The sequence below is a fragment of the Myiozetetes cayanensis genome, unplaced genomic scaffold, assembly GCF_022539395.1.
Source record: "Myiozetetes cayanensis isolate MyiCay16 unplaced genomic scaffold, myiCay2020 scf6-25, whole genome shotgun sequence".
NCBI lineage: Eukaryota > Metazoa > Chordata > Aves > Passeriformes > Tyrannidae > Myiozetetes > Myiozetetes cayanensis.
Genome location: NW_026087853.1, coordinates 6,765,516 through 6,785,091, shown reverse-complemented (window position 1 = coordinate 6,785,091; position 19,576 = coordinate 6,765,516). Strand labels below are relative to the sequence as shown.

The 19,576-nt window shown below is 47.8% G+C and overlaps 1 protein-coding gene across 3 annotated transcripts in view; it reads left to right on the top strand.

Moving 5' to 3' along the window:
• The first annotated feature begins 3,574 nt into the window (after positions 1 to 3,574).
• LOC126650631 (inverted formin-2-like) overlaps positions 3,575 to 19,576 on the top strand; it is a 25,219-nt gene continuing 9,217 nt past the window's right edge. For 2 of the 3 annotated variants that reach the window (XM_050335641.1, XM_050335643.1), the window contains exon 1: positions 3,575 to 4,070. The gene's annotated coding sequence lies outside the window, so the exon portion shown is untranslated. The remainder of the gene's footprint in view (positions 4,071 to 19,576) is intronic. The other variant, XM_050335642.1, reaches the window with a different exon arrangement.

Genomic DNA, 19,576 nt, shown 5'->3' with positions numbered 1-19,576 from the left:
TTCCAGCTGCAGTGGTGTTTCTTTCCATCCCTTTTACTGTGGGACCAAACAACCAAGCACAAGGATGCCGTTGAACAAAACTGGATTTGCTATGAGCTCTTTTGCCTGCACCAAAGAAAAAAAGTGACCAGCTGGAGGTTAGAAGGGAGGAAAAGTGGCTTGTGTTCTAACCAAAGAAGAATTTGGACCACGTGGTGGAGTTGTATTTACACATTTCTGACATAACTGACAGTGATAGCACCAAACAGAAATGGCAATTCAGACATTCAGCAGCACCTTCAGTGACCACATCCCCTCCAGGCAGGCAGATGGGGAGCCCAGGGAGAGATCAGCCTGCTTTTCAGGGGTGCAAGGTTTCAAGGTGCAAAGCACACTGCAGATACAGGTCCAGGGAAGCAAACCAGCTACTGCATCCCCTTGGCCACATCACATACTGTGGACATACATGCATAATGTGGCTTTATCCCAACAAAGGAGCACTTGTGTGTTCACTGTTCACCCCCGCAGTCATATCTGCTTCAGTCAAAAGGGATTTTGGCAAAAGTGAGGGAGTTTTTACACAGAGTTTCATTTTTTCTCCTTGCCCTGTCTTTTCCAAGCTTTGCTCCTTGTTCCTACATGATGGTGAGAGCCTTTGCAGCGCTGCAGTTATAATTTGTCTTCCATGAGCAATTTTAGGGCCATGTGTACTGTCCTTCTCCTGTCCACATCAGAAAGCAGGGCTGACAATTATCAAGCATTCGGGTAAGAATGAGTAAAGCAGTGACACATGGAGGAAGGAGAAGAGCTCCCTTGCTGTCTCTTATCTGCCCCAAGTACAAGGTCACTGTGAACTGCAGGTCTCCTGCATGTAACCCAGCTCCACAGCCTCCCTGCTACCCCATGGTCCTACAAACATTGCTGATAAGTGGCTTAAAGGATCCACTGGCCAACTTCCCCAGCACACACCATGTGGGACACAGGCCACAAACTTGATGCTGAAAATACCTGAAATGGGCTTATGACTGAGGCAGCATGAGGGGAAGACCCATGGGTCACATCACAGACAAGAGCAAGGTGTTCTGCCTGCCTGCCTTCTGCATGGCCAGCCCTGGCAGGACTGCCCCAGAATGCAAAGGGAGCAGACAAAGGCAAAGAAGAATTAAAATGCACTCAGGTAGGAAAGATTTGGGTTCCCTGTTCTTCTTCACACACCAAGTAGCAAAAACTTGCAGAGAATGGAAAAAAGGCTTAAGCAAGAACAGCAGCAGCAGGCAAAAGCAATTACTATTTCCTAAACAACAAACAGCTCTTTCAAAATCGGGTTTATACCCTTCAGAGAAAGATTGCAGGGGACACATCCATTTTGCCTGTTATGTAGATTTTTAAAGCTAAGTACATACCCACCTGAGTATTGCATAAGATACCAATTAGGAACATTTATTTTGGGTAAAAGAAAAACCAGTGAACCACTCTGGTTAACTGCCATCTCTCAGAGAGACAGTCTTTTTCCATTTGTCTCCTCTTCCACTAAAAACAGAGGAGTGTTTTACGCCAAACAGTAAAACCTCAGGTCTCATTTTCCAATTTGGAGTCTCAGAGATGCACAGCCCTGTGTTCTTACCCTGTAACTATCCTCCAGTCTCCTATAATCACACTTAGTGGTCTGAGCTCAGCTCTCACCAGCTTGCAGCAGCCCTTTGCAAAACACTTTATCATGATTTTTACATCAGCTCTCCTCTCCCTGCTTCTTGATTTCCCCTGCCAGATTTTCTCTGGGTGGTAGAAGTTGAGTGGCTCTGCCTGAAATCATAACTGACTCTGGCCCCTAATGCCTATAGGAGACACCACTTCTGACCCACAAAGGGAAACAAATTTTTCCACCAAATTCCCCCCACTTGGCTGATAATATTTAGTTTAACTCCACTGTTTCACTGCTCATCTCTAGAGCTGATGTGTTTCACCAGGGAAAAAGGAATCCTTCCCCTCTGGGGTCTGGTTGGGTGTGCCCACCGATCTGAACTACTATGAGATATTGAACTGGTACTGACTTCAGCTTTAGGCTGTATCTCTCTAGATGTTTACATGATGATAGACTCAAAATCTGTGAAAAACGCAAATATTAGCTTTGCTAAGCTGGTGCCAAGTACAAGGTTCAAGCATTGGAATAGGCTTCCCAGGGAAGTGGTTGAAGCACCATCCATCCCTGGAGCTATTTAAAAGGTGTGTAGATGTGGCACTTGGAGACATGGTTTAGTGGTGGACTTGGCAGTGCTGGGTTAATGGTTGGACTAGATTAACTTAGAGGTCTTTTCCAACCTAATAGATGCCATGTTTCTACGATTCCATCTCAAAACTGAGGTGCTCAAATTGGGGAGACACGGGTGCAGGGGTCCCTAGAGGAAGGTGCAGGGTCCCTTGGCTCTCTGACCACCTGGGTAGCCTGTCCCCAGCTTTTGTGATTCCGCCTCACCTCCCAGCTCCCGTGGCTGGACAGAAAGTGTCCCCCCACCGAGGACGGGGCGCACCCGCACACCCCGGGGCACAGAAGGGCTGTCAGACGGCTCTGGTTGGGGCGGGGGCTCAGCGCTCGCCTCCAGGGAGCCCAGGGGCACATTGCGGGAGGGGAGGGGGGTCAGGACCTCTCTGCGGCGAGGGGGGCAGCGAGGGGGATGTTAGCTCCGGGAAGGGCTCTCCCTCTGGGGATGCTCTTCCAGGGCGATACCAGGCGAGGGGACCCGCGCTGCCGCGGTGACATCCCCGGCAGGACGCGGGGCGACAGATCCGCAGCTGGACCCACCGGCTCGGTGGGAAGAAACTTCCCCGGCGGGGCCGGTCCGGGCCCCCCGCCCCGCCCGCGCCCCGCCCCGGAACGGGGCGAGGCTGCTGCGGGCGGGCAGAGCCCGAAGGCTGCGGGCGCCGGCGGAGGGTCCGTGCCCGCCGCAGGGTCGGTGCCCGCCGCAGGAAAGCGCCGCGGTAAGGCCGAGCTCCGCGATCCTGGGGTCCTCTCAGCCGGGAGAAGTTGGGCTGAACCCCCCTCCCGGGGCTGCAGCCCTGCTGAGCATCTCCCCCTCCCTCCGCGGGCGTCCCCCGCTCCCAGCCGGTGTGACGGGGCGGGTGACCGGGGAGGAAGGAGCTCGCCGGGCTGGAGCTCGGCGGCGGCTCGGAGCTGCAGGGAGGGATGGCTGAGCGCAGGGGGGATGGAGGCGCGACAGGAGCAGGGAGGTGTAGGTGGGACCCAGTCTGGGCTGCAGGTGTGGCCGCAGGGCGCGTCGCTGGGACGTGTTCCCCTCTGCCCGTTTGACGGGACGTGGGAGAGGTAGGAGCCGGTCCGGGTTGCAGATGCAACAGAGCGGTGGATAGGCAGTACCTGGACCAGATTGCAGGTACGGCGGTGGAGCATACAGGTGGGAGCTGGTCCGGATTGCAGCTGCAAACATACCGTGTACGGGCTGGATGTTGTTTGGATCGCAGGTGGTGGATGTGGTTTGGATCGCAGGTGCAGCTACACCGTGCCCAGGTGTGACGTGGTCCAGATTGCACGTGTAGGTGCAACGTGGTGCGCGTTGCAGGTGTGATGTGCAGGTGGGATGTGGTCCTGATGTGCCGGGGGCTCACTGAGCGTCTCCTAGCACAGAGTGTATGGCTGCTGTGCCTGTGTCCAAGCTGGGCAACTTTTAGGCTTTTATTTTGAAAGATTCTGTTATCTAGTGGGTTTCGGACGTCTCCCAAGTCCTGCCCAGTTTTCCCACATAGCTCTCTCCAGCCTCATCCTCCCTTTTGCTCAATAACTCCGCAATGATGAAATGGCTTCTTGCAACATCAGCACGCAGAGCTGAATTCCAGAGCTCGGGGGCGGGGAAGGAGTGCTCAGACACACTGATCTTAGGAGAAATACCCCAAAACAGTGTTCATGGTCATCCCTCCCAGTACCGGATCGACACTGTGAAATGTACACTGCTTTTCTCGGATTTCTGAAGAATTTCGCTGGGTAAACACAGTGGGACACAACCTCAGGCTCCCTGGTAGATTGCGAGCAAACTTCTGACCTAAGTCAGTTGGAAAGAAAAGTTGGAGTCAGCAGAGTTACAGTAAGGTTGCCATCATCCTACTGAACTTGCTCAGAATTTGGGTTGTCTGGCCACTAATCTCATTTCTCTTCCATCCACTTAAACTTACTTTTCCGCTACACAGAAGCTGCCAAAACTAAAGGACGGGGGGCGGGGGGAGGGGGGTGTGTCACAGGAACCTATGAGAATAAGGGTGGGGGTTTTTTTGTCCTATTATAAGTTAATAATCCCGTTTCTAGGCTGTCATCCAAGAATATTGCTCAAAAAATGCAAGCAGTGTACAAGACCCATTGTATAAAAGATAATCTAAATGTAGGACAGGAAGGGACCTGGCAGGTCAGCAAATCTAAACACAGAGTGATATTATGCCTTACTGCACACCACTGTAATTCATTTGCTCCTGGTCTCCTGGGAATGGGAAGTTTCAGAACTTTACTGAACTGACACTAATTTTTTCTCTAATATATGGTTTTCTCTTACTTTGTATATGCACTGTGACTGCTTAGTTCTCCCAGTATAGATGCTTTCCTTTGTTATCAGTGTAGAAATAGGAGTTGCATGCTTTTCACTGTGTCATGCCATGCAAGATTGAACTTGCTGTCTGCTTTCATGAAGCAGGCTCCAGGTTATGCTGATCCCTGGCAGTCATGGGCTGGCCTTCTTATTTACCAACTTCCCTGTGGATGAGCAGAGCTGCCAGGCTCAGAGATCTGTGCTGTGCCTCTCGTGCTTTGACATCTCACCTAGAAATAAATCCCTCACCTGGTAGGTACTGCAATTAACCTCCTCCTCAGGTTCTTCCTGCCCTGTGATGGGGGTGGGAAACTGGAATTTTTCATCCTCAGGTGTCCATCTGACTTTTGTTTTCTGCTGTCAGCTCTCATCTTACTCCAGGCCTCTTATTAATCCCATTTTTCTTGCATATCCCCATGTTCCATGCTAGTGCAGTATTCCCCCAGCTTTCTCCCACTTGCTCTGTTGTGAAGGGAGAACTTAACTTGGTAGTGACCCCTGCCAAATTCAGACTGACCCTCTCCATTTGATTGTCTGTCTAATCCTTTTAGGTCTGTACCCTATCTATTGCAATTTTTCATCTTTTGTTTGTTAACTCCTGATTTCACTGAGCTGCACAGCAAGGGGCTGCATTGAAATGTGTTTGAAGCTGAATTTTGCCCAGTGTGTGCCAAGTATGCTGGGTAGGCTTCCCAAAGTAGCTGAGTAGAAAATATTTCTTATCAAAGCAAGCTAAGTTGCATTTTGTCCTCCTTTCCCCCTATTTACTTCTGTGGCATCAGTTATTAGGGTGGGTTTTTTCTGCAACAATTATACTGTTGATGAGGGATGTTTAATCCCACCATTGTACTGTAACCAGCCGTGAGTAGAAGATGGGTGTAATTCAGCAGTGGGTATCAACACAATGCTGTGTACTGGGCAGTGAACAATATTCATAGAGCTGAAACAGCTGGGGGAACATCAGACAAACTCAGTGCTCCTATCTGAGCTCAGATTTAGCTCCCAGTTGAACATCCTTGCTCTTAATATTTGCAATATGTTCTATCAATAGTGATTCAGAGGAAATACCGCCCACTGAATCAACAAAGTCAGCTCACAGGGTCACACAAGGCACTGAACAAATCCAGGTCTGCTCAGTGCAAAATACTGCAGCCAGTAGGTGCAGATAAACACTTTACAAGGAGTTATCCCTGTTCCATTCATTAACACTGGACACGGCTTCTTATATAAGCAGGTGAAAAATAGCTAAATATTTTGCAGAAGCTAGATGCAACCCTGCAGCCTGATGCTCCTCGTGTTCAGTGCATGACTACCTTCTTCTGCCCTAATATATTATAATCCCTTTGGTAATATCCACCAAACTCAAGTTTATTCCAGTGTTTCTCAGCACTGCATATGCAGCAGTTTGTCATACAGTGCTCATGAGTGTGCTGCTGCAGAGCCTGCTTCCATCTCTCAGTGGCAAGAAAAAGCACTGAGAGCACCAAGTGCTGCAACAGAGCAGGCAAACAATCTGTATTTTAATTATACTCTTGGGTTCTGTGCTGTAAACTGAAATGCTAAGAACAAATTGGGGGAAGAAAAAAAGACGTCAGATTCTGAGCTTTGACTTTCTTCTTCTAATGAAGAGTGGCATCGTGCTCATAGGTCTGGTGTGGGGTTTGTCACAGCATCCCAGTTGTTCCAGTTCTGCAGGCACACTTTGAGAACTGGAGCGAAGCACAAAACGGGAGTGCTTCAAAAAAAGGGTTCTCTGCATTTGGGCAACTTCGCTGTGCCTCTCAGGATTCTCATCAAGGGCAAATATCATCTGTCTCCTTTTTCCTAGGGAAAAAAGTACTAGTGAGCAACAGCCAAGCCTTATAATTGCTGCCAGATCATGTCAGTGGTAGATGAGTTGATTTAATGGAACTGAATGTCAAAACAAAGAGGGGTGTGGGGTTCATGCATGAACCCCTGAGTCATAGCCTGGCATCTACAGGAGTGCCCGCAGTTAAGTAAGTAGTTGTGTGGTGTGGCAGGTGAACATTTGTTGCTGTTTTGCCAGGCAGCCTCTCACATCTGCAGAAATCATCAGGAGAGCATCTAACAGCATGATGATTTTTCTTTTTGATGTAACGAACACGTATTGTTCCCAGATTCAGCTGTTTCTACTGGTTTGGTACCCGAGCTGACATTTCAAAGCACTGGGAATGCTGAAGCCACAGATCAATGAGAATCTTAAGCAAGCAATAGTGTTTGCAAAAAGCTCTTTAGCATTTGATGGTGTATTTCAAGGTGCTCCGAAAAAAGAATGATCCGATAAAGGACATCAGGCAAAGCCAGAAAGGAGGACTGAGAGCTGGTGGATAAAGTCCTCATGTCAGCATTGGAGTCACTCAGCTGATTCCAAAATGTTTAACTACCCTAAAAGAAACAGCTCACTTTAGAAGGGATGTTGCTCCAGCACTGTGTCCAGTAAAACAAGTACAGGCAAATGAAGAGCTACCAAATGCTGTAGCTGGTAAGGTGGGATGTTGAACTTGGCAAGGCTGTAGTGGGAATCACCGGGTGGTGCTGGTTGGCATTGACTTTCCATTTGTTTTTCTTACCACAACCATTATTTTTCCTCAGCTGAGGTGTAAACAGTATTTATTTGGGGGAATGTCTGAGGGATTTGCTCTTTGCACTGCTGCTCCATTAGAGTATGTTGAGCAGGTGTCGTCAGCCACCCCTTAGTGCTGAGAGGACTTTCCCAAAAGGGACACAAAGGAAATTTCAGTTGATGGTTTGCATGGCTGCTCACAGAGTACCCACAGGTTCAGTAACACTGATTTCACTCCAAATCCAACTTGCTAAACCTTCTGTTGCCTCTGCTGTTCCCAAGCTGTGGTTAATGCCAACATAGGACATCACTAATGGCAGCTGGCCACCTTGGGGCGAAGTGGGTCTCCACTTTTCCAGCTGGGAGAGCTGAGTCACGTTTTAACAAGCGAGGACAGCAGAGGAATTTGGAGATCACTCCAGGAAAGTGTGGGAAAGGAGTCACCCTGCAACCATAAACCCTCTATATTTAGTTGTACTTTAAAATGGAAAATGTTGGTGATTTTGCAGTTGCAGAGGTCAGATGAGTTTGGGGACCCTCAGATCTGCTCTGCACGGAGCCTCTGCACAGGGAGTCATGGCTACCTGTCCACCCCACTGTGTTTCCCAAAGTTAGAGACATTCCAGCCTTGTCCCTGTCCCAGGGACTGCACAGTGAGCTCATCCCTTGCTGGAGGCACAACCTCTCCCCACTGTCCCCTGGCAGGCAGAGGAGGTGAAGGGAGGGAAGCAGCAGAGCCCCTTTCCTCTCTCCAGATCAATGAATGAGGTTGGCATCATCTTTCTTTCTTTCTTTATTTATAACTTTGGTGAGCATCTCTGCTTGTGTCAGTGTAGCCAAGGAATAACTTTGTTACCCTCTGCTCTGTCGGTTAAATTGCATTATTTTTAATGAGGCAGATATCTCCATGCTGCTTCTGTCCTACTGGTTTCCCCTATCTGGGAACTGCCTGCTCCTCGTCCGTCCTGCTTTTCTGTTAAGTCATTGCCCAGCATTCACTGGAAGCAGTGAGCTAAGTGTTAGCTTTATTTTCTGACAGAGGCCCCAGGTGGAAACAGAAGTTCCCGTAGTACAAGGCAGCGGCTTTTTGTGAGTGATGCTTTTCTTCCCACACCCTGCTGAGAAGTCAAACTGTGGCAAATCAACTCATTCCACCGTCTGGCCCAGATCAAGGTACTTCACCTAAATAAAAGGATGGTCTCTGCTGGCAAAGGATTTATTCCAAGGAGGGGGTGCAGCCCCTCACAGGCTAGATGTGCAACCCAGGGGGATGCAGGAGGAGAGGCAAAGCCACACAGCCCTCCCTGGACCATTCCTTGTGGACTGGCTCATTTCTTCCATCAACACTACAGTTCCCAGCTCCAAGATCTCTCCCTCTGTCCCAGCAGGTCCCTTGGGGGCACAAAGTGGCACCAGGGGGTTTTGAGGTCCAGCTTTGGCGTTTTGCCCCCCTCGCTGCCCACAAATGTGGACTCTGGGCGGCTGCCTCCCCTGCATCGTCTGTGTGAGTAAGCCTCCCTCCCGCCCCAGAAACAGCCACAATCTTCTCCTTTGTGTGTTTCTAGCTCAGAAAAGGCTGATTCATTCTCTGAAGCAGATTAATTACTTCTTCTATTTAGAAAAGAAAAAAGATAAATCCTTTAGAATTGGTCAGCTTAACTTTCAGCTGTGTGCACTGTGCAGTAAAGCAAATGTACTCTGAGCCAGAGCATAAAAGTTCTCAAGGAATAAGAAACTGGGGGTTGCAGTATTTACCTGGTATGTCAGCAGTGGGCTCTGCAATTTAGGAAGTATTTGTGAATGTGTATTTTTCTTGACTTATATGACAAACAGTGCAAATTTGAGCCCACCGTGAAGGTGAACTGGGGAACAAATATTTTTATTCCCTGATACATTTTATAACTTGTTTCCCTTCTGGTTTACATCATGCTGATGTGGCAGCCGGCTCCCTGAGTAGCTGGCATCTGAAGCCTGGCTGAGCTGCTCCATTTCTCCCTCGAAAGGCAGCTTTCCAGCCTGCCTGGCTCTGCTCACTTGTTTATGCACTGATGGGCTGTAGTTCCCCATTTCAGAACAAGCTGTCCAATATTCATGAGTTATTTTATATTTACCCAGTTCTGAGGCTTCTTTTGTAAGCCTGGGGATAAATTCTGGGTTTTGTTGTTTCCATTACTGGAAATGGACTGAACCTTCACAAACATTACCAAGCCTTAAATAAGGCCTCCATTTATCTAGAAAGGAAGGGAAAGGACTAACACAAAGCTAAATTGATTTACTAGCCTGTAATTCCCAAACTCCTGTTCTGATAACACTTGTAAGCAAGTGTTGGGGCAAGCCATATGTGTAGAGATGAATCAATTATAAAATGATATCCTAATATTAATTGTGTATTAATTTATCAGATAAATACAGTGATTTTCCTCTTGAAGATTAATGACAGCCACATGTTCAGTTGGCACAAAGCACTGCAGCTTTTTTGACTCTGCAGACCTGAGGATATGACTGAAAAAGTGATTTCTTTGCAAAGAACAGAAAAGTATCACTTGTTTCTAGAGTGATTTAAATCATACTGCAGGAAAAACTGAAAGAGATCAAAATGTCAGTATAAGGTATCCTACATGTACAGTAAGGTCATTTTGCCATGGCATGAGAAATTCCCAGGATCAACCTCCAGTTGGTTGGGCCATATTAAAATCTGTTTGCATTAATTCCAAGACTGACTTAGAACTGTAAAGATAATATCGAGGAGGACAACTTTAGGTCCTCTCGAAGCAGCTGGACCAAGTACTGTAGCAAAATGAGGGGTTAAGCCAATGTTTTAGGATTACAGTATTATAAAATAGGCTCTTCAAACTTTTTCACCCAACAGTAGAGCAAATACTCTGAAGGCATCTTTGGAGCGGATTATGTTGAAATCATGCTAAGCCACCCTTCTTCAAGAATTTATTTTAAACTGCTCAAATGCTTAACTTTTTGAATTAGCAGCTGAGCATGTTTTCTGGTTACTCTTAGTAGCGTTCACATTCTCACAAGCTCTCAGGAAAAGTACCTGGCAGTATCTGAGGCTGTGCTCCTTAATGTGTGCAATATGTGCTTCGCCCAGGCCATTAGGAATCCTGGCTATGGTCAGCCTTATCTGAACAAAAACACTCAGGATGTTTGCTTTTGGGCTGTTCACCAGATGAGATACCAGCCACCATGATTCATCAGCAGTTGAATGGAAAAGCTGATCTCTATAGGAGGGAATCACGTTTGCAGCCTATTTGGAGAGCAGCTGGAAAAATGCTTCTCCCTTCTGTACCATTCTGGTGTCTTGGTAGCTTTTTTTCAGAAGGGATGTCTGTAAAGGTTAATATGGATCTGGGTAGCTCTTTGGCTTAGTGGTGCCCTCAACCCTTTCCTCTTTGGACCTCTGACATCAAACTGGTTTCTAGGGAGGAGCTATTCTCTCCCTGAAGGTCTTCATCCTTGTGCAAGTCAGGAGGGCTTGTGCTTGTGCTGAAAAGAGTACAGAGGACAGGACCTGCCTACCTCTCTCCCTCTGGGCAAGTCTCAGAAGGTCTTTTTTCTGTAATTACATCTTCTTGCTGCTGCAGCACCAGTGTGTGTACAGGGGAGCAGAGTTCAGCTGCCATGGCAGCCTTCATCCTGGCAATGCCTGAGCGGTTGCAGCCCTGCACTCCCTGCAGCCTTAATACATGTGCAATATCTGTATACAGGATAAATAAACTGTATAAATATCAGGCTCCTTCCTCAGCCTGTGCTTAGGTACACATACATCCTTCAGAAACCCGTGCATGGGACTGTGCCCTTTGCTCTGGGCAGCACTGCTGGTGCAGTTTGGGGTTTTGGCACAGACTTTTGCCATCACCTGCCCAAAGAAAGCACCAAGTTCCCCACAGTTAATGTTTTCATCTCCCCAGCTGGAAGCACCCTCCCCTAAACAGGATGTTTCTTTGTTGCAGAAGCTTCCTACCAAAAGAACTGCAGAGCAAGTTTTATGGATGTTTTAAGCAGATCGACCCCATTAAATACAAAGTTCCAGGAAATATGCATGTGCTGGCAAAGTCCTTTATTTTTGTTATCTGAAGTATCCATTAAATAAAAACTACTTCAGAAGGCTTTTTTTCCTTCCTTTTAACATCCTATAAAGTGAATGCATTCAGCAGAGAAGCAGTCAGAGAGCTGGTCTGTGACAAGAGGGATGGAGGGATATCAGTCTCCAAGGAGAGCAGAGAAATTCAGTAAGCAGAAGAGCCAGTAGCAGCCAGATTTGCAGTTCCTGTCTTGCTTCTGTGACTTCCTGAGGATGCTCAAATGTCTCTGCTCCCTAAGGAGGGAGCAAACCAGCTGCTGTCACTGTGCTCTCTCTGTACCTGGGAAGGTCAGCTTTGGTTCACCCCATCTGCTTCCCAGCAGTTCTTCTGACATCTCCTGCTTTCCCCGTGGCACAGGGTCATGTTGCAAAGGCCAGGCATCTTGTGGGCAGGGGGGGGATTTGGGTCTCCCCCTAAATCTATATGTTTTCACCCAGCCAAATCCCCTTTCAGTGCCATTTCAGCACATTTTTTGACACTGGTCCTTCTGGTTGCTTAACTCAGAGCTCAGTTCTCAGACAAACAGAGAAGTTGAATTGTCCAGATTTTTTTCCATTACCCTAATTTTCCCCCTGTAAATGTGTGGTTGTCTTCACTGGCCACATAGGTACCACACTACCCAGTAATTTGGTCCCAGAGATGCAGAGGTGAATTACAGCTGTAATTCCTGAATACTGCCTGTGCTGATGTTTAGTAATTTAGTAGCAAGTGATACTGGGCATTTTAGGCAGGATTACCTAAAAAGAGCCGTCGCAGCAGACCTCTGGCTGGCATCTCTCCCTGCCAGCCAGAAATGAGCTGGGTGTCTCCTTTCCAAAACCCTTCACACGTCTTACTTGAAAAGCCACTGGCACGGGAATGGATTTGTCACAGAAACACAGAGCAGTGAGAAGACACTGATTGCTGTAATTAGGAATAATCTAATTCCTAAAGGCAAATGGGCTGTATTTATGTCTGTTTAATTGGATTCCTGCATTTTGTGGACCTGCCATGTGGGCAGTGAAGCCGTTGCACTGCAATCCAGAGGCAGCAGAGCGATACTTGAGGTGTAGAGGATCTCGGCTCTACCTTACCTAACATGGGACTAAACCCTTAGTTCTTGATATAACCTGTCTGATTTTGGTGTAGTTACTCTTCAGAGGACCACCAAATCACCTGCTAGAAAACTGGGGTAAAATTGGGCTGATTTGCTGGGGGAAAACCATTACCCTTCTCTCTGAGCAACTTGAAAGTAAAGTTGGTAGGATGGAAGCTCAGACATGAGGGGACAGATCCGTAAAAGGATTTATGCCCTTAACACCCAACATCCTAGTGGTCTGGGGGCAAAGCTTCACTCCCCAGGTTAGCACTGAGCTCTCCTGTGTGATAAGCCTTTGGACTCCTCTCCAAGCCCATCAGCTTGGGGCTGCCTCTGCTTCCTCTAAAGGAAGCCAGGTGTGCTGAGGAAACCTCTGTCCCCAGGCAGTGCCCAAAGCATTCCATCAGAGACAAAACCCCATGACTGGATTCTTTCTGGTCATGCAGTGCAAAGCAAACACCTTTGCTGGGGCCAAGTTACAGATGGTCAGGTTGATGGACTTCAGCCGTGCCTGAGCTCAGCAGGATGCAGGAACATCCATCTTTCCACAAGTTGCTCCAACTCAAACTGGCATTAGAGCATGGTGAGGGTGTGGGCAACTGTCTGCAGCAGGCAGGCAGGGCAGCAAACATCTGGAAGCAGCAAGAGTGATGCTTGGGTTCTTGGGAGCAAGAGCTGGGTTCCAGACACCCTTATTTTATTCAGGTGCTGCCCAGTGCTGCTGCTGTTCATGTCCATGGGGCCCACAGGCAGCCACTGCAGCTCTAGAGCTGGTTTTTCTGCTTTTCAGCCCAACTTCTCTGCTTCTGCCTTTTTTTCTTTTTTTTTTAATGTGGGAAATGATGCAGCCTTTCTAAGAAGAGAAGCATTTCTGGCATTTCTCACAGATCCAGGCTTCAGATGAAACCTGATGGGAGCTGATTGATACCCTTTTACATTTCTTCCATGGTTTTCAGGGACAAGAATGTTGCACCATCGCAATCCTTTCTTTGCAGGACTTTTTTTCCCCTCTTAATTTTATTTTTTTTTTAATCCCTAAAACCTGCTGTGAGCCTGGTCCTGCTCCTAGGAACCAGATTAGCAATTAATCTTTTGAGGACTTGGGATTTAAACTTCAGGAGTGAATGCTATGTGTAGGGACATTCACTTGCTGGTGTAAAACCCATCGTGAATTAACATTAGTCCTGGATTGTACAGACACACCCCCAGAGTGTTTCCTGTGGCAGGATGGGGAATTATGTGGAGTCATTTCCTTGGACGTTAAATTGTTGTGGTGAAACTGTTTTAATTAGAAAGCACGTGGCATTTGATCTCTTAAAGGCCAGCTGAATTTGGACCAAAGGGCAGACAGATCAGTGGATTTCTAATACTGGTGGAGTTGTGCTCATGTACACAAGGATTGAGTTTCCCACCTAAGGCAGGAAGACTCTTGCTGTGGGCTCCAACTTTTGATCTAGGAGGTTCAGTTCAGGGTAGAACCTCACAGAGTAAGAAATAAGCAGCATTTGAAGCCTGCTCCCTGAGCCGGGCAGGAGGCCTATGCTAAAATGGGCCATGTTGAAATATTCACAATTTAATAATGGCTGGGTTTCAATCAACACCTCCCAAGAGGCTGAATGGATGCACTGTGCAGCTGTGGCTCACAAACTAGTTTCCACGTGAAATGTCAACCAGAAAGGCACAGAGATATTTTCTCTTAAAAAGAGCTTTTAATGTCTTTAGAGCCTGCTCAGCCCATAAAAGCTGGGCTGCACTGAAGCTCAGCAGGACCTTAGAGGTGCCCAGTGAGGGCAGGATTCTCGTCATTGAGCCCCTGCCCAGAGGACACTGCCTGAACCCTCGGTCTTTGCTTTGCTGATCCTCTCCCAGTTCCCACAATGGGCAGCCTTGGGTCAGATATCTTCAGTATTTTAAACTGTCCTGGCTCTTCCAGTATTGCAAAGAGCCCTGAGATCTTACAGTATTTAAAGCTCTGGTGTCATAAAGCCAGAAAACCCAGTGCAGCTCATGCAAGATGCAAGGGGCTGTCCCCACCCACCCCCACGCTCTCCATCCTGCCACCCTGACCATCCTGCATCCTCTTTTTTTCTTTTCTTTTTTTTTCCCCCCTTTCCTTTGCCAGATCATTTCCCTGCTTTGGTCATTTCCCTTCTCTGAGTCACCCCATGCCAGGGCTGCTTTCTGATGCTGGCAGATGGACTTGGAGTGGGTGCAAGGCTCCCACCTTCCCAGTGCATGGGGAATTGTCACCCTCCCAGTGCAGTGTGAATGAGAGGGGTGACAAATGACATGCAAATGCCTTCCCTGGAGGCTACAGAAAAGTCACTTCCTTGCACCTTTCTGAAGGCTGGTATTTGCATACTATTAGACACTGACATCCTGTTGAACTTTCTTAGAGCGTGCAATTTGTAGAATTGCCTGTTTGGGGATTTAGACTTTATTGACTGAAGGTTGCCTGGCAGAGAAGGAGGAAAGGAGCTGGCTGGGGAGGGGAAGGCTCGCACAACTGGTGCAGAAGGATCCTTCGGTGTGAGAGAGACAAGGGAATTATTTGACTTCATCTCTGAGGTAGGAATTCTTCTCTCTGACAGTTTTCTTTGTCCTCTTGGCACCCTGTGGATGTGTTTAAAAACATCAACCAAAAAAAAAAATAAAAAAAAATAAAGGCAATAAAAGGGTTTTGCTGCTCATAATATCTGCTTGTGTGACAGCTTCCCACAGAGCGGAAGCCGGGAGTCTTAGAAAGTTACCACTGCACTGTCCATGTTGCTGGGTAACAGCTCCTGCTTCTCACATGACCCCCAAATTGGAATAATAAATTGCATCCCAAAATGCTGAACGATGCTGGGATTGCTGGCAGGTGGAGGTGCTGCCTGAGCATGTGGGCACTGGAGCAGGGGGTCCTCCAGACCTGCCTTACTCCCAGTCAGTGTTTCCCTGGGATCTGGACCTGAGTCCCGTTTCTTTCCAGCTGGGGTCCGAGGCTGATGACAGCAGAGGGGGAAGCCCCAGTGAGGCCGAGATGAAGTGTTGGTGGCCTGATTTGCTGCAGCACAGCTGGGTGCTGACACCCTCTGTCTTCACGGGGCAAGTGCTGGCCACCACCTTACATCCCTCCAGCACGAAATCCGTCGTGCCTGCGGGAGCGTGTGAGGATGCCCAGGGCTTGTACCCACTGTGGAAAGCTTTTTGTATTGGTTTGTCTGACTGGGCACTCACACAGACAGGGAGGGCTGGTGCCTTCTTCTGGCCAGGTTTCCCCAGTGGCAGTGGCCACTACCGAAACAAAGGTCTGAGAGCTTGCACCGATCTGGTTTAAACCTGGCTCGCCAGCTCCAGGGATGTGGTTATTGAGTGTCTTCACACAGTGTCATCATAGTAACAATGAGTGGTTTTAAACCCATTTAAAGCAAAGCTTGTGGAACCTTTCAGTGTAAATAAGGGTTTAGATGCCACTGAAGATCCTGATGTAAACATTCTTGAGCATCCCACTTGAGCTTGATTTGTGTGTGGTACCTGTAGCAGCCTGATGATTTATTTATTTGTTTATTTACTGTGAGGGAGAAGGCACTGGTGACTTTTTTTTCATGGTATGGTTAAACCTGGTGTAACCCCACCACTACCAAGATATATGAATGGACTCATTTACCCCCTGGGGGAGACATCACACGATACTGGAGAGAAAAATTGTGCTGGCACACAGCATCCTGATAGTGGTGGACGGGACTGAATCAGGACAACATGTTTTTCCTTTATTTGTGAAAGAATAAGCTATACTGGCAAAATACATAGACATTTATGCCAGTATGGCCACTTTTTGTCTATGCACTGAAGTCCTTCTCTGCAAGTTTGCAGCCAGAAGAAGGCATTGCCAGCCCATGCCAGGCCCAGTCATCATGCAGATGGCACAGCTCCTGCCCAGCTGCATCAGGCTGTGTGTCCATGCTCTCTCATTTCCTAAAGACAGAACACTACCCATAATGGTGTGGCACTGCTGTGGACACAGATGACCCTGCACTGTGTTGTAAGAGCTCCTGTGTGCCTTACATGAGGGGTGTGCCACAGCAAAACAGTGTGCCAGAGACTCCACGAACTTCTTCAGTATTGAAGAGCAAGATTGGGCACTCATTCCAAAACCTTTTCATTTTTTGAGCATAAATCATACATTCCGGCTTCTGATACAGGTGAGGATCAAGAACATGTAAATCTAGAGGCTGCTGTGGCTACTGGCCGTGGCAGCAGAAGTGTGGAGTAGCACTAGGTGTGCTTGCTGACTTGGGGACTGTTGGGCAAACCCTGCCTTTGGCTTGCCCGCCTGAGTTTCCCACTGTACCCTTACCCTCAGCTCCCCGGGAGACTGAGAACGCTGCAGGTTCCTCCAGAGGCCAATGGGCCCACACCAGGGGCTCAGGTTGGTTTGTAAGACAGAGATTTGCAGTTCCCCCCCGCTAAGTCTGGGTGTGTGGGAGGATGGTTTTGTTAGTCTGTGCGTACGCGAGCTGTTCCGACGCTGCGCAGGAAAACACAACGGTACAAATGAAAGCAAAAGGAGAGGTGGAGAAAACCCGTCACGCTTCTAAAAGTGATTTAGCCAGGATGTTTTTTCTTTTTAGTGACTGAGTAGTCTGACATGTTGCAAAATACAAAGGCTCGGCATATTCCCAGCAGCAGAGTGAAAGCTGGAACTACCCAGAAGCAAAACCTGTCATTAGCACTCAGCCAGGCAGAACGGGCTCCTGGGTGCCAGGAACAGGCACAGAAGGAAGGAGGGGCTGAGCAGCTTCTCTCAGGGGCCAGCAATGTGCCCCAGCAGCCTTGCGGAGGGATGCAAGGGGCTGTGAGGGCAGAAGGTGGGATTGGGATGCTCCCAGACTTCAAAGGGCAGCAAGGAGCTACTGTTCCCCCTCATGCACCCCTGTTCTTCAGCACGAGAGAGTCTGCCCCAAAAAAATACGAATGGTTTTGACCTGCAATGTTTGTCCCTTTTGTTTTTGCTCAGTTATACTTAGCTGCCCTGAGAAATCTCTTTTTACATGTCCTCCCCAGTCCTTGCTGTGATCCATGTCATCCTGGAGGCATGCAATAATTTAGACTGAAAGCTGTGCTGTGCAGCTCTGTTCTCCACAGCTTCACAGGATGGAGAAAGTATTGGCGTGCCCTGATTTATCTCCCACAGATGTCATCTCCCTAGGAGCTGACTTGAAGGACAGAGGGGCACAGAAAACTCAGTCTGGGTAGCACCTGATTCAGAAAGAAAGGAGGAGGAAATTTTATGAACTGGGTTGGATGGATGCAGGGAGCATTATAGCTTTGCAAACCTAACGATCCAAGAAGTTAGCACCATGAAACGCAGTGTTGCTGTGGCCAGGTGCAGGAGGGTGAGCCTTTAGGATGCCTTTATGTTTCCAAAAAGAATCTTGCAAAATTAGGAATATTTTTGCATCACTGTTGCTTGCTAAGAAGCAACGGCTTCTTTAATTGTCGTCCTCCATCAGACCTGGCCAACCTCTGAGGGTGAGATGAGGAAAGTGTTGTATTTAAGACATGTAGATGTGGCACTTGGCGACATGGTTTAGTGGTGGGCTTGGCAATACAGGGTTAATGGCTGGACTCAATGACCTTAAAGGTCTTTTCCAATCTAAACTATTCCATGATTCTTTGTTGTGGCTGTGGATGTCCCCACACAGTAAGCACAGATGCACTGTCAGGATGTGCCCAAGGAAACAGCACCCAGCACCAATGCTGAGCACACAGCTGGGCAGGGCAGAGCATGGATGCTGCAGGAATGATTGCATCCTCCTCCGTGGCCTAGGCAGCAAAAAGCAAAGCTCCCCATGCCCTTCTGCTGACAAGAGGTGAGGTATATTCAGCCACTGAAGTAGAGCGTCTTGTCTGGTTGTGTCAGGGGACTGTCCTTCCCTCAGCCAACATAGTCTAAATGGCCTCTGTGAGCTAGCCAGATAGATGTGTTCCATTTTAATCCTTATCCATCTCACTCTGCTGAGATCATTTACCTGCTAATAAGCTCCTGTGGTCAGAGATAAAAGGTGAAACTACCAGCCCTTAAAGGATGTATCTGAACAACTTTGCAGCACTTTGCTTCATGGAAAATATGGAAAGATGTTGCATTCATGATATATCACTCATATCTATGTTTGTAAACAGATTTGTCACACCATCTGCAGAATCGTACTGCCATCTCCTCTCCTCCATATTAATTTCCTTTCCATTTATATAGTACAGCTCCTATTTATTTTATTCTGTTTTTACAGTTAGATACATAAGACATCTCATTTACTTCCCTGCAAAAAGTGTGCAGTCTCTGTGGGAAAGAATATTTAATCAATCCGATTTTTTCAGTCTAGTGCATAAAAACACAAGCCAGGACTGTTTGGAGAGGTACCTACCTGGTTCTGTTTCTCATCTCTTCACATCTGTGTGGAGCAGGTGGGAGGGAAGGATAATTCAGAACAAATCCACTGGTAAACAGGATGCTCTGTCGGTGTTTCCTGTCTCCTGTTGTGCTGGTGGAGCTTAATTTTCAGGAATCAGCTAAGCCTCAGGTCAATAATGCTATTATAATTTCTCTGGCTTACTGTAGCTGATACAATATAATACAATACAAATACAATATGGTGAAGTATTTATACATCTGGGAGCAAAAAGCCAACCTGCTCTGTTATCTGATTTGATAAGAAATGTTTAGACGTGTTCAAATTTAAAAAGTGATTTGCTGAGTATAGAAGAGAAGTCGCAACAGAGAGAGGGAGCTTGCAGTTGGCAGCCACCTCTGCAGCCCCTTGTGCTGACCAGCAGCCAGGTCAGATGGTCCTGCCCCACACCAAAGGTCCAGCTTGACCCCAGGCACTGGAAAGGGGTGGCTGAGCTCAATACACATCATGGAGCAGGATTTGACTATAGGTCTGTAGGAGCACCTCTTCAGCCCCATGACTGTGAATTCACTGTGGTGAGAGGTGTAGGACACTGCCCCATCACCAGGGCTGTGACCCTGGGGCAGGGCACTCTCTCTTCTCTCCCTCCAGGGAGGGAGGATCTTTCTTCTTTGCATCGAGCCTAACCCAAATACCGAGGCTTGGGTACAAGGGAGGGACTGGGGTTGACTAATCCCAATAAGAATTTTACTGAGAGTGAGTAAGGGCTTTGGGCTGCAGACAGTGATGACAAATCTTAGAAACTCAAGCCTGTGCTTTGGCAGGAGGGTTTGTTGGCTGGGGTTTTTTTCTTTTATGGTCTT